The sequence below is a fragment of the Schistocerca americana genome, chromosome 7 (genome assembly GCF_021461395.2).
Source record: "Schistocerca americana isolate TAMUIC-IGC-003095 chromosome 7, iqSchAmer2.1, whole genome shotgun sequence".
Classification (NCBI taxonomy): domain Eukaryota; kingdom Metazoa; phylum Arthropoda; class Insecta; order Orthoptera; family Acrididae; genus Schistocerca; species Schistocerca americana.
Window position 1 is genome coordinate 350,061,044 of NC_060125.1, and position 14,375 is coordinate 350,075,418.

The following is a 14,375-nucleotide window of genomic DNA, read 5'->3' on the forward strand; positions in this document are numbered from 1 at the left end:
GCATATTACTGAGTTTCTCAAAAAATTAAGTTCAGTTACTTTTGGTCTTCGTATTGCTAATCTTGGAAACAAGCGTATCAACCACCTGACATGTTTTGCATATTTCCACTCAATAATGTCGGACGGAATAACTTCATGTGGTAGCTCATCACTTAGGAAGAAAGTATTGCTTGCACAAAATCGAGCAATAAGAATAATATGTGCTGTTCACCCACTGATGTCATGTGTGTACCTCTTCAAGCAGCTTTGTATTTTAATTGCGCCGTCACAATATATATTTTCACTAATGAAATTCGTCATAAATAATACATCACAATTTGAGAAGAACAGTGATGTATGCACCTACAACAGATGAGGGAAAAATGACTTTTATTACCTACTAGCTGACCCGACAGACTTCGTCCTGTCAAAAAGATTTGTAATATGGCAGTTTTTTTGCCTACGTATTTAAAAAAATTCTCCTGAACAGAACCGTCACCCTGGTGATAGGGCGTTGTGAATAAAAAATAATTAAATAAAAGATATATAAGGATTTAAAAGTAAGTAATCGCTTTATTGTTAATCATGTGAATCATAATTATTATTATTATCATTGTAGTGCTTTGTGGTATACGATGTTTTTTGTTTGATTACCTGGCACATAGATAAACAAATCTGATGGTTTTCCAACACGGGAACAGGCAACATACAATTGACCATGTGAGAAACATGGGTTTTCTAGATTAATACCACAAACACTTAATGATTGCCCCTGGGACTTGTTTATAGTCACAGCAAAAGCAAGCCGCACTGGAAACTGTAGTCGTTTAAACTCAAATGGCACATCAGTCGGAATCATTGGGATGCGCGGTATGAGAACATCTTCTCCTTTATACTTTCCTTTGAGTATAGTTGCTTCTATCACATTGTTTAGTAATTTTTTTATCGCTAACCGTGTACCGTTGCAAAGACGCGGTTGGTTGATATTTCGCAACATTATAACCACCGATCCAACCTTTAATTGAAGATTGTGAGGTGGCAATCCTGGCAAATCCAGCGAGTTTAAAAATTCCGGTGGATAGTTGACTACATCATCTTGATTAGTAGCCGAATCAACTGATTTATATATCCTCAATTCGCCTGTAATTTGTTCTTGAATTTTGAAATTCAATTCATTTACATCTATGTTTTTTGCAGCCAGTATAGCTCGTTCGCTCAACCAATCATGGTTTCTGTAATTTTGAGAAACATCTGGAAACACCTTCTGAATAAGTTCATCTTTTGATCGAGTTAACTGACAAAAACTTTGAGGAAAGTTAATGCAGCCAGTCAACATGTCTATAGGAAATTTGCCATTACCAATGTCAATGAGTTGTTTAGAGAATATGTTTCCAGATTGGTCATTTCGCAACTCGACACGCATATTCTTGCTTAAATGAAGTACTTTGACATGTTTCCACAAATTGGAGGACTTTAGACATGCATTGAGTTCATCAGCTGGCGTTGATCGTGGAATCACTGGCAATGTTTGACGAAAATCTCCTGCTAATAAAATCATTGCACCACCAAATCGGTTATTATTGCTCCGTAGATCTTTTAAGGTTCTGTCTAAAGCCTCCAAAGATTTTTTATGTGCCATCGTGCATTCATCCCAAACAATCAATTTACATTGCTGCAAAACCTTTGCCATTGCAGAGTTCTTCGAAACGTTGCAGGTTGGAGTTTCATTGCTTTGCATATTTAATGGCACTTTTGGTGCTGAATGGGTGTTCGACCACCTTCAAGCAAAGTTGCTGCGATTCCCGACGAAACGAGTGCAAGTGCAATTTTATTTTGTGAGCGAATTGTTGCTAATATTAATGAAATCAAAAAAGTTTTTCCTGTACCACCAGGTGCATCTAAGAAGTAAATCCCTCCAGTTTCATCATTTGTTACTTTCATAAGAGTTTCAAATACATACTTCTGTTGTTCAGTTAACAGTGGAAGATTTGTTTGAATTAATTCTTTCAAAGCGTTGAGATCATACAGTTTTTCTCGATGCAACTCTTGGTTAAAAGCGTCATGCATTGGACGATTGGGCGCGGTCAGGCCTAATTGAATTAATAGTTTGTTTGACATTATCAAGCACATGTCCTCAATTGAAATCAATGCTTCATTGTAAATTTCTTCACTGATTTGTATATTTGGATTTCCCATTCTATTCCGTATTTGATACAAAATATCATCACACATATAATCTTTGTACTTGATCCACAAATCAATTGGGTTTGATGGGAAGCATGTAGATATGATTATAGAAAACAATGTTCGTATTTGATGAGCGTGTGATGATATTACAGCATCATTGAGAGTTTGCTCCCAATGAGCGTCATTTTCAAGCAATTGCAAACGTTGACAGGCTTCTCTGTAGGATCCACACAATTCACCATGAACAGTTCGTAACTGTTGGAATGATGTTGGGCCACGTACATCGACTAATAGCAGTCGTAAATAAAAACATTCATCATTGCTTGGATGTACTGAATAAATCCGGCCAATCGCATCGGTGGAATATACATCTGTATATCCTGGAACTGGTTTTCCTTGTTTCCGTCGTATAAATCTCCTTGAGGATTGATTCCAGGTATAATATTTTGGCATTTCAGAATATAGCAATGTTTGTGCGAAATGATCGTTTTGGCATGTCTCAAAAAAACTGGTTAATGTAGTAGATGGTGGCTGAGCAGCTCTTTCTACTGCGTTCTGTGCTGTAAAATACACTCTTTGTCCATTTTCTAAATGCACAGCTAAGTGAACAACAGAAGGGTGTCTCTCACGAATAGGAAAAGAAAATATTCGCCAAACTGCTTCATTACTACTGACATAGCGGCCCATTTGGTTTTGGGTAACTTCATCATTGGAATTCTCTGCACCAATTCCAATCACAGCCATATCACTCCCTTTGGTTACATATTTGCAAATGTATTTAATAGATTTCACTGAATGGCAAGATTCAACGTTGATGTGTGCTTTGAATGTCTTTGATAAAATGGGTGAATATGGAACAATCCAACGATTATCTATTTCAATATCTTGTTGATTTAATTTGACAATTGTTGATTTTCCATTGTCTGCTGTCGATCTGCGACGATACAATGGATAACCGTCATTACCAGTAATTGTTTCCGATATTAATGTCCGTGGATATCGTTTTGAACATTTACCATCCATCATACACGGTGAATTTTGATTAAGAGTTCCACAGGGACCATGTATCATGTTTTTGATAACTACCTCATGCAATCCAGGATCTACTTGTACATTAGGGATTTCAGCTGATATCACTGCATCAACTTCATTTGGCCTTATCTTTTCAACCAACCAAATCAAAATGTGTGCATGTGGCAATCCTCGTTTCTGCCACTCCACAGAATACATCCAGCAGCGTGTCTCACCAAACACATTATGTTTTACGATGAAATCCATTAAAGATTTCAACTTTTGTCTAAAGACTCTGGCTGTAATATCATGACGATCAATGGGTGATTGCCCAGGGAATAACTCCTGCTTGATTTCTATCCATTGCAGATTGCATGTAAATGTGATGAACAAATCTGCTGTACCATAATGACGAACATACGACATGGCATCTTGAGCATATTCGTGCATATGCCGAGGGCTTCCGATGTATGTTGCTGGAAGAATAGTCATCCGACCGACATTCTGTGCATTTCCATCAGTATTAATCGCATCTCGAAGGTGAATATACTCTTCAGATCGGAGTTTGGTTTGATTCAACCTGATGAATGTTAATCTCTCCGTTTCAATTTTTACATACATGTCAACAACATATTTGTGATATAATCGCCGACATTTCAATATGTGATTTTCTTCATTTTCCCGAATCATTAGGCGGTATGAATAATAGTTCATTGAACTGACTTTTTTGTTGGTTTCAGAACCTGTAAATAGATTTTCTTTTAATAACATTCAAATATAAAATTAAAATACATAATATAATGACTGAGATATTATCGCCATAGCTAAATTAATATTTTAGTTACCTGTAATGGGATTTATCATTTTTATTGAGAAATCGTAGCCATCTTCACCTTGCCAAAATATAATGGGATATTGCAGTGCATCATATGAGCGGTGTGTTTCCTTTATACGTTGTAATTGATCATTCCGACGATGTAAAACAATATCACGGGATTCCAAGTTTTCTCCAACTACAACGATAGCAACTTCATCAATAGTTGGTGCATTAAAACGTCTTGTATGTTGACCTGCAGGTGTTTTATCAGCTCTGATTACAATTTTGTGATTATCGGGTGGCATCAGATCCAGGGCAGTTTTAAACAATATAATCAATTGATTGTGTTGATGAAATAAAGTTTGTAATTGTTCTACAATAGACCTCTTTACTAAATTGTTATGTGCACAACGCAGATCAATTTCTTGTGGTGAATTGCCCATAAAATAAATTTGCAGGAATTTGTTGTCGCTATCTGACACAAGTAACAGTGAACCTGCTCTGTGATATATTTGCCCTTGTATCTGTAAATAAAATAAAATATTATGGTGTGGTATAAATTAATGGATTGTCAGTGATCAAACTTAAATAATATTTGATCTTAAAAAGTATATATTTAGTTTGAACTAATATCTATCAAATATAAAATATAATAAAAGTGTCACTGAAACTGAATCACCATATAATATGATGACTAAGTGATATATAAGTGATTAAGAAATTGAAGATTAGTGACACATCTTAACTTTTGTGACAGAAAATTTTGTTCGCTAAAATAATTATGAGTAACTGCTATAATACATACCTTGAAAGTTGGCATAAAATTTTCCCGAACTACATTTGTTGCCCCAAATGAAGTCATTTGAAAGCAATTGTTATATTGTTGGATATGTGTCAAAAAGTGTATAGAATCTGTTCCTATTCCTGAAACCAATGAGTACAATGGTTCTGGTGGTGGGTCCAATGGTATCAATTTCACTTTACCATTTGCGCAACACAATCCATTGGCTTCGTTTTTGTATTTTAATGCCTTACAGTGTGAGCAAACCGAGTTCATAGAACCAATAACAACACATTGGTAGTTACTGTAGTCAATTGACACATCGTAACTGAAAGCAGCTCGATTCAAACTTGCGCGATTATTAGTTGAATGTCGCGCTCGCGCTTCACGCGTTTGTGATATCCGAATTCTTTCACGTTCATTTCCGTCGTCACGTTCTTGTGCCGTACGATTAGATCGGTAATTAGCTTGGTTTGTAGCATTTCTGGTTCTTCTACCTAAATTGCTTCGTCTTATAGGAGGCATATCAAATATAAATTAGTTTTTCACTAATCACGAACTAAACAAACACTAACTAAGTAAACACTCTGCACAAAACACGAATTTGTTTCGTGTATCAGTTGACAAAAGCAAACTCAGTAGATTAGGTCACAGACAACATTTATTTTTTTTTAATTTTATATGACTTGAAGTCAAATCCTTTTAAGCCGTACGAATTGTAACGCGATTTTTGTTTGACTGATGTAATGACGTGGAAACTGATGCATTTTATCTCGCGTGCCGAAACTAATACAAAAGAAACGCGAGTTTCGGAACGCGACATTAAACTTCTCCAACTATGTATTCTGTGCTCCAACGCACACACGCACATTGTTTTGATAGATATGATCTTTGACGTTAGGAACACACCCACATTGCTTAGACAACAGTGAGTGCTTGTAATTTAATATGAACTTTATACCATAGCAATAAAGCTCAAATTGACTACGTTTTAGTTACAAATCATTTGTATAGGAAAAAGAAAAGGGCTATTTTTAGGGTTTTTCCAGCAATAATTCTAATTTTTCTCGCCGTAAAAACCATCCTTGAACTTCAACGAACATTTTAAAAAAAGATTTGGCCAAATTGGTCGAGGCGTTGTTGAGTTATGCGCTTACCAACACATTTTGCGATTCATTTTTATATTATAGATTGTTAAAGCTGCCAGTGGTTCAGGGAGGAGTTCAATTTGCAGCAATAAAATTTTTTGATCATTTGCCCAGTAACATAAAATGTCTGACGAGTGACGAAGCAAGTTTTAAATCTAATTTAAAATTATGTCTTCTCGAAAACTTCTTCTATCATATTCCATGACGAAGTTCTGCTTGTAAACTGGCAACGATTAAAAAAAAAGGCCCTGTTTTTAATTGTTGTTGCATGAGAAGCAATAAAATCATAATATGTTCACTAATGTTAACAGTAATCATGTATACAAGTCCTGTAAACTGTCTCGTTCCACATAATTTCGATAAAAGAATCGTTCAAATGATCTATGTAACTAACTAACTGAACTACCATTTCATCACCACTCTCTTGTATTGGATGACACACTGGAGATGCCGCTTTCTAAATATAGAATACTCGTTCAGTTTTAAATTTAACGGATGTTTGTTGGCATTAAGTCAAAGCTCATTACTTGCTATTTAATGTAGGCCCCATTTATTTACGAAAAGTACAGGGTGATTCAAAAAGAATACCACAACTTTAAAAATGTGTACTTAATGAAAGAAACATAATATAACCTTCTGTTATACATCATTACAAAGAGAATTTAAAAAGGTTTTTTTCCACTCAAAAACAAGTTCAGAGATGTTCAATATGGCCCCCTCTAGACACTCGAGCAATATCAACCCGATACTCCAACTCGTTCCACACTCTCTGTAGCATATCAGGCGTAACAGTTTGGATAGCTGCTGTTATTTCTCGTTACAAATCATCAATGGTGGCTGGGAGAGGTGGCCGAAACACCATATCCTTAACATACCCCCATAAGAAAAAATCGCAGGGGGTAAGATCAGGGCTTCTTGGAGGCCAGTGATGAAGTGCTCTGTCACGGGCTGCCCATTCTCTGTAAACTGTTTATACCAACGTTTAACACACCACCTATCAGGAGGTTTAACACCATACTTCGTTCGAAATGCACGCTGAACAACTGTCGTCGATTCACTTCTGCCGTACTCAATAACACAAAAAACTTTCTGCTGAGCGGTCGCCGTCATAGCATCAACTGACGCTGACGCCTAGTCAACAGCGCCTCAAGCGAACAAATGTACAACTAAATGAAACTTTATAGCTCCCTTAATTCGCCGACAGACAGTGCTTAGCTCTGCCTTTTGTCGTTGCAGAGTTTTAAATTCCTAAAGTTGTGGTATTCTTTTCGAATCACCCTGTAATATCGTCGAAGTGGCGCCCATCATTTCGGATGCACAATTCAAGTCTCTTCTCCAAATCTCCATCACACGGACCAATGTCACTGCAGGGATGGCAGCAATTTCTTGAATGACTGCGTTCTTCAGTTGGTACAAATTTCGCTGTTTGCGGTTACGAACACTACTCTAGAGGTAACGCTAACGCTGTGAAGTCTGTTTGGAAATTTGGGAGGCCAAGGAACATTGCCAAAACGTCAGATAATCTGTCTAGGAAACGAGTTTCGAAGAACTGCCGCTGAAGCGTTAGTAATGTGTGATGTAGCACCATCCTGCTGGCGCCAAACATCTTTGAAAGGGATTCTTCGTCTTCTCAGACATGATTTCAAGAACGTTTCAAGCATATGAATATATAGAGCCGAATTAACGGTGACTGTGGCCTCATTTTGTTCTAAAATAGATGGTTCAGTAATGGTAAAAGAGCAAGAGCACACCGGACTGAATTTTTATGTGTGTAAAGGACGCTGGTGAGAAAGATGTGAATGCTCAGGAGCCCAATAACGCTGGCTCTTTTTACTGACGGTCACATTTAAAGGAAAATGAGCTTCATCTCTCATCAATAAAATCACATTATCACTCTAAATCACTTGCATTTTGCAAGAAAAGTCTCCGCGTATAGCAAAATCAGTTGGCTTCAGTTGTTGCACATTAAGAAGTGTGTATGGATGGAATTTTAACGTGCGAAAATGCAAAATTCTTCTAACCAACTCACAATTAATTGCTAGCTACCAACCTGGGCTGCTGACTGTAACTACCCTTGCCATTGCAACATTTCCTGGCATCGTTACACTGCGTCTTGGCCCTGCTCGCTTCTTATCCATTATTTTCTCAGTTGTTCGGAAATGATCCACTCATCTGAGGATTATGTTACGACTCGTAAAACTCCGTGTCCGCCGAAATTGAACTGTACACAAAACACTCACTGTGTAGCCGTAACAGACTCAACTCGTCTGTCTTCCGTGTGTCACCATGTATATGGCATAATGCCAGAACCCCATCTCAATACGAGTGTAAAGCGCACGAGCTTTGAGTTCCCTCTGAAGAGAAATTCAACTTTTGATAGTTGTATACTAGGCTCCTGCCGGCCTGCCCAGTTCCTGGCAAAGGACAAGATTGTGTCCTTTTCGCCGTTTACACACAGGATACTGTTCCAAAAGTTGCACTAGGTGCCTACGTTGCGCTGTTTAAACGCCGTATCCAGCTGACATTGCTAAAGTATATGAAGAACTTTCGCGCCGCACATACTAGCCAGCTCTGCATTATGCGAGGGCTATTCATAAATTAACCTCCGACTGGCTGTTTAAAAAAAGAGGAAGCCGATAAACTGACGGAAAAAATCCCAACACCAAGAAATCTTTAATGCTTAGTAATGAAATTTTGGTAATGTGTTTGTCTTGGTAACGTACGAGGGTCACTCCAAAATAAATCCACACTTTTTTAAAAAAAAATCCATCTTTTATTCTACATGTTTGAAAGCTTTACAGTGTGTAGATGTATCCATTAGCAACAATTTTTTTCATTTCTCTACATAATTTCCATCCCTCTCAAATGCCTTACGCAATCTTGGAACCAGCGCCGCACGGTAAAATTGTGGACCAACCTGTTGGCGCCACTGTTTGGCAGCGTGCACAAGGGAATCATCACCTTCAAACCTTGTTCCACGAAGAGAGTCTTTCAGTTTCTCAAAGAGATAATAGTCACATCAAGCCAGGTCAGAACTGTAAGGTGGGTGTTTCAGTGTTGTCCATCCGAGTTTTGTGATCTCTTCCATGGTTTTTGACTGACATGTGACCGTGCATTGTCGTGCAACAGCAAAACATCTTGCTTTTGCCGATGTGGTCGAACACGACTCAGCGGAGCTTGAAGTTTCTTCAGTGTCGTCACATATGCATCAGTATTTATGGTGGTTGCACTTGGCATGATGAGCACAAGAAAGAGTCCTCGGAATCGAATAACACTGTAGCCATAACTTTTCCAGCAGAAAGTGTGGTTTTGAATTTTTTTTCTTGGGTGAATTTGCATGATGCTGCTCCATTTATTGCCTCTTCATCTCTGGTGAAAAATGATGGAGCCATATTTCATCACCTGTCACAATTCTTCCAAGAAATTCATCTCCACCATTCTCATACTGTTTCAAAAGTTCGCTGCATATCGTTTTTCTTGTTTCTTTGTGAGCCACTGTCAACAACCTGGGAACCCACCTGGCGCAAACCTTTTTTAGTTCCAACACTTCCAGTATTCTGCAAACACTTCCTTTCTCTACCCCAACGTAGCGTGACAGTTCGTTCACTGTGATGTGTCTGTCAGCAGTCACCAATTCGTTAACTCTCTGCACATTGTCTGGAGTGTGTGCAGTACGATTCCTGCCGCTGCGAGGACAATCCTCAATGTTGCCGTACCCTCATTCATCACGTAACCTGCTTGCCCACCGACTAACTGTACTGCGATGTACAGCAGCATCTCCATACACCTTTTTGAACCTATTGTTGATGTTTCCCACTGTCTCGTTTTTACAGCACAGGAAATCTATGACAGCACGTTGCTTCTGGCGAACGTCAAGTATAGCAGCCATCTTGAAGACATGCTGTAACGGCGCCACTCACGCAAGCAGGTTGAACTAAGTTTGAAAACAAGCGGGAAGGATGTATCTACACACTGTAAAACTTTCACACATGCAAAAAGAAAACTGTATTTTTACAAAAATAGTGTGCATTTCTTTTGGAGTGACCCTCGTATGTAAGTGATTCAGACTGCAAGTTCGCAGGTTAATGTACACTCGAGAAATGGCACTGCAAACGTGAAATGCTGGCTCAAACTGGTGTAACCCCCCAGAACGTTGAATGAAGGCATGCAAACGTGCGTGCATCGAGTCGTACATGTGCCGGATGTCAGTTTGTTGGGGGGGGAGGGAGGGGGGTGGGGAAGTACCATGCCTGTTGCAGTTTGTCGGTCAATACAGGGACGTTTAATGCTGGTTGTGGACAACGCTGGAATTCTCGTCCGATCGTGTCCCATACGTGCTCCATTATCTGGTGATCGAGCAGGCCAAGGCAACATGTCGACATGCCGTGGATCATGTTGGGTTATTACTGCAGAATGTTGGCGAGTGTTATCCTGTTGGAAAACACACCCTGGAATGTTGTTCATGAATGGCGGCACAACAGATCATGTCAACAGACTGATGTACAAATTTGCATTCAGGGTGCGTGGGATAACCAGGAGAATGCTCCTGCTGTCATATGAAATCGCATCTCAGACCGTAACTCCATTGTATGTCCAGTGCGTTGGCACGCAGACAGGTTGGTTGCAAGCCTTACCACCTACGTTCCTTCTAACCAGCACACGGCCACCACTGGCATCGAGACAGAACCAGTTTTTATCAGAAAACACAACAGACCTCCATCCTGCCCTCCAGTGAGCTCTCACTTGACAATAAATCGCAAATGGCGGTGGTTCATGGTCAGTGCGGGTCGAACTGCTGCAGCAAACAGTGACGCACCACAGCCCCGTGCCGAGCACAATCGCCTTTCCCCTGAGTAGCGTCGCGTGCACAGAGCATATGCTGTGTCGTCACGTGGCCGTCCGGAGCCTGGACTACTAGCGGCCATACGCTCCGTGACCACCGCTGCCCGCTGTGGTGTACAGTGGCTTCACTTCTATCAAGTCGGTGAGCTGATGTTAATGGCCCCTCTGTCGCCTTAAAGGCATTCTTGATTGACGTCACCTCACCGTGTCCAATCTCAGAGTTAAATAACGCTCACGACCATTGCAGCATTTATTTAAAGCAAACCTGGTGGCTGCTATCGCCATTCCTATGCGATGGCGCGAAATTTGAATAGAAGTCATCTTTCACATGTAGAAAAACACCTACCAACTATCGTTTATTACCCACAACTTCTTCTTCGTGTAGGGATTTTTTTCCGTCTGAGTATTTTTAGCGTCCCGTACCTCGATCAGTGAAAACAAAGTTGCGGCCATTTATATCAGATATTTAAATACTCGCAAATTCACCCATCAAAACGTATAGGCTACTTGCCGTTGGAATAATCAAGGAATTTGGCAAGAAATAAGGTTTCACATTACAAGTAACGGAAAAAAATCCGAAAATTATTTTTTTAATTGTATCATACATTGATAATTTTTTTTGTCATTTGTTATCAGATTGCCTGTCCGTCCGCCTGTTAAGATACCTTTTTCTGAGGAACATGTAGACGTATGATGCTTAACTTATTTCGGTTCCTAAGGTCTATGGCCCTTGGCGGTGTAAGAGACTTAACATTCTAAACCAAAACAATTAAAAGATATGGCCATGGCCAAACATTTGTCGGGCCATTTAGTTCCATAATTCCCCTCAACCAATAAATCAATAATCCGCAATATGGTGTCACCCACTGTCTTGAAGGAGAATGATTCCTTCGGTAATCATTCCGCTCCATTTGTTTTGGACTGACTTCTGCAGGTTTCTCACGAAAAACCTTTGACTTCACAGTATTCTCTCGGAATAATCTCAGGAAGTTTGTTATCTGAATTCCTTTACGGTCCCAAAAAACTGTGTGAGCGACGTGTGGGTACTATTCTGTCATTTTGCGCAACGGATTAATCTGAGATGTACCCTTTACCCTGTGGCTCCTGCAAGATGCAATTTCCACCCCCACACTACTACAGAAGTCAGACAGACGCTCCTAACGTTCTAAAGAGAAATGCATGAAAAACTTTCAGCAATAAATATCTTCTGGAGTCGTCCGCTGTAAGGAAATGACACAAAAATTCTCAAAATTTCGTACACAACTTGTGGGATACTTGGGTGCTGGAGTAGTGCTAGTTAGTGAAAAAAAATGAAACTAACGAAAGTTATTATTTATTTTGCAAAAATTCTGAGCAATCACAATGGCACTTTTAGTTCTGAATTGAACAAGTTATATCCTGGTTTTTTTCGGAATGTGAAGCTACCTCTCAAGGATAGGATGTGCTAATGAAATTTCTATACAAAGTTTAAGATGGTTGTTGACTTGGCAGAATGGCTGAGAGGCACGCCTACTCAACTTGAATAATTATCCTTTAGAAAGTTGCTAGGTACGGTCGAGGCTGTTGTATGTGAAATGCAGTGAAGTGTACGGTTGTGGAGTAAATATGGGGCTCGCAATAGCTGTAGCGCACAATACCGTAAGCTGCGATGACTGCTGTCTGCGCCGCTCGCTATTGACAAATAAGATAACTCTCGTTCTATCTGGATTGACCTTCGCCAATCAAACTCTCCCTACGCCTTGATGAAGTCAAGGACTCCTATTCGCCCCTAGTCTAACTATTGGGGTGGTACACTGGTCAGATAACCAGTCCACTGCGATGCCATTCAAAAATTCGCTCGCAGGCGTTAACTACAACTCTGTCCATTCACACCACACAATAAGTGTGGCGGCCAACACAGTGAACAACGCTTAATCGCAAGGACTCAGTATAGAGTTAATGCCTCCGAGCGTACACGCTCTCGTTACGTGTTCTCGCTCCAAGAGCGACAACGGAACGGCCCCTCTCAACGCCAGACGTGAAGGGGTATATCCTTCGGTCTCTTCCATTACTCCTTCAGCTCAAGGCGTCAGGAATATCGTATGCCAATCAGCATTGCTCTTCTAAAACGGGAGAATGACGTTTCGCTTAAGGCGACCAGTCCGGAAATCTGTAGCATCGGCGTTTGCTGTCTCCCTGCGAAAACCTCTGAAACTGCATGCTATGTTTGTAAAGAATGCGTAGGCTGGGCACTCCCACGCAATGTAGGGGAATTTGCTTTTAAGCTGAACACGGGGTCGTTCTCCCTTTCACTTGGGCAAACGCTGTCTGCTCTATGGCCGATCACTGGCCGACGTAGATAGGTTGACTCCAGGGGGGCGCAGAAAGCTATGCGCAGAAAGCAACGTGTTTTCTCAGTTGTGCGCATGACGTCACGGTGGAAACAGCTGTGCCAAACAGTATACAGTTCGAATTGTGTGTGATTGTTTTTCTTGTGTTGTTTTGTGTTTGAAGGAGTATTTTGATTGAATTCTTTCTTCTGAGGTACTCAGTCAACAGCGGAAACATTCGGAATTCGGGAGTGTTAACAGTTTTTGCTGTAACTGATATTTGATTCGGAACTGAAATAGTTAGCGATAGTGGACAGCGGAATCAACATTGTGTTCGCCAGCTCTATAGTTTATGGTTCGTCCTGTGAAATTCGTATTGGAGAATCTACAAGTGAGTGAGAAAATTAATTTTTACAATGCCAGGCTGTGCTGTAACGGGCTGTTTTTCCTACAACTGGAGCACAAAGGGAACTGACGTAATGTATCACAGTTTCCCGCGTAATGAAACATTACAAAATCCATGGTTGTCGAAATGTTGAGGGAAAGACAATGTAAATGTTGCGCATGCAAGAATATGTTCTCGCCATTTCGCAGAAACAGATTGCTTAAGGGATTTACAGTCTGAATTGCTTAATTTGCCCCGAAAAAGAATGCTCAAGCCAGATGCAGTTCCTTCGCGCAATTTGCCGTGCAGTAGTGCGACTGTCAATGTGTCACCCGCAACAGAAGACAGAACCAAACGGTATAAGAAACGAGAACTGCATAAGAAATCTCTGGAAACTCTGGAAAACCTGTCACCAAATAAGAAACATCATAATAAGAGCACATGTACAGATGACAGGTTTTTTTTTGAGACACAGATAAAGTTACTTTGATGAATACTATAGCGGCTTTAGAAAGAAGGAATGCTGTTCTTACAAACAAGTGTGTGCAACTTCGAGCTCTTAAGTAAATTCATTTCAATGCGATTAAATGAATAGTTTCTGATTTATTTGAGCCGAGGTTTCGAATTTCAAGTGTGTGTCAGTGTGGTTGTGATCTGACATTTTACCGATGTGTGAGGCATAAGCTGCGAAAGAATATAACTCATCAGTTTTAACTGTAATATTTTAGCAGCAGAAAAGCAGTTTAGACATCTCATTTCTGGTATAAACAAAATCTTCCGCCAAAAACTTGACGTAAACGCGCATGCCGTGTCGTCTGCTTGTGAGCGCTTGCTTCCACGCTGACGTCACTAGGCCAGCCAATGGCAGAGCAGAGCGCTTACTGCCCAACCTTGTTATTTAGTAACCTTGGTTGAC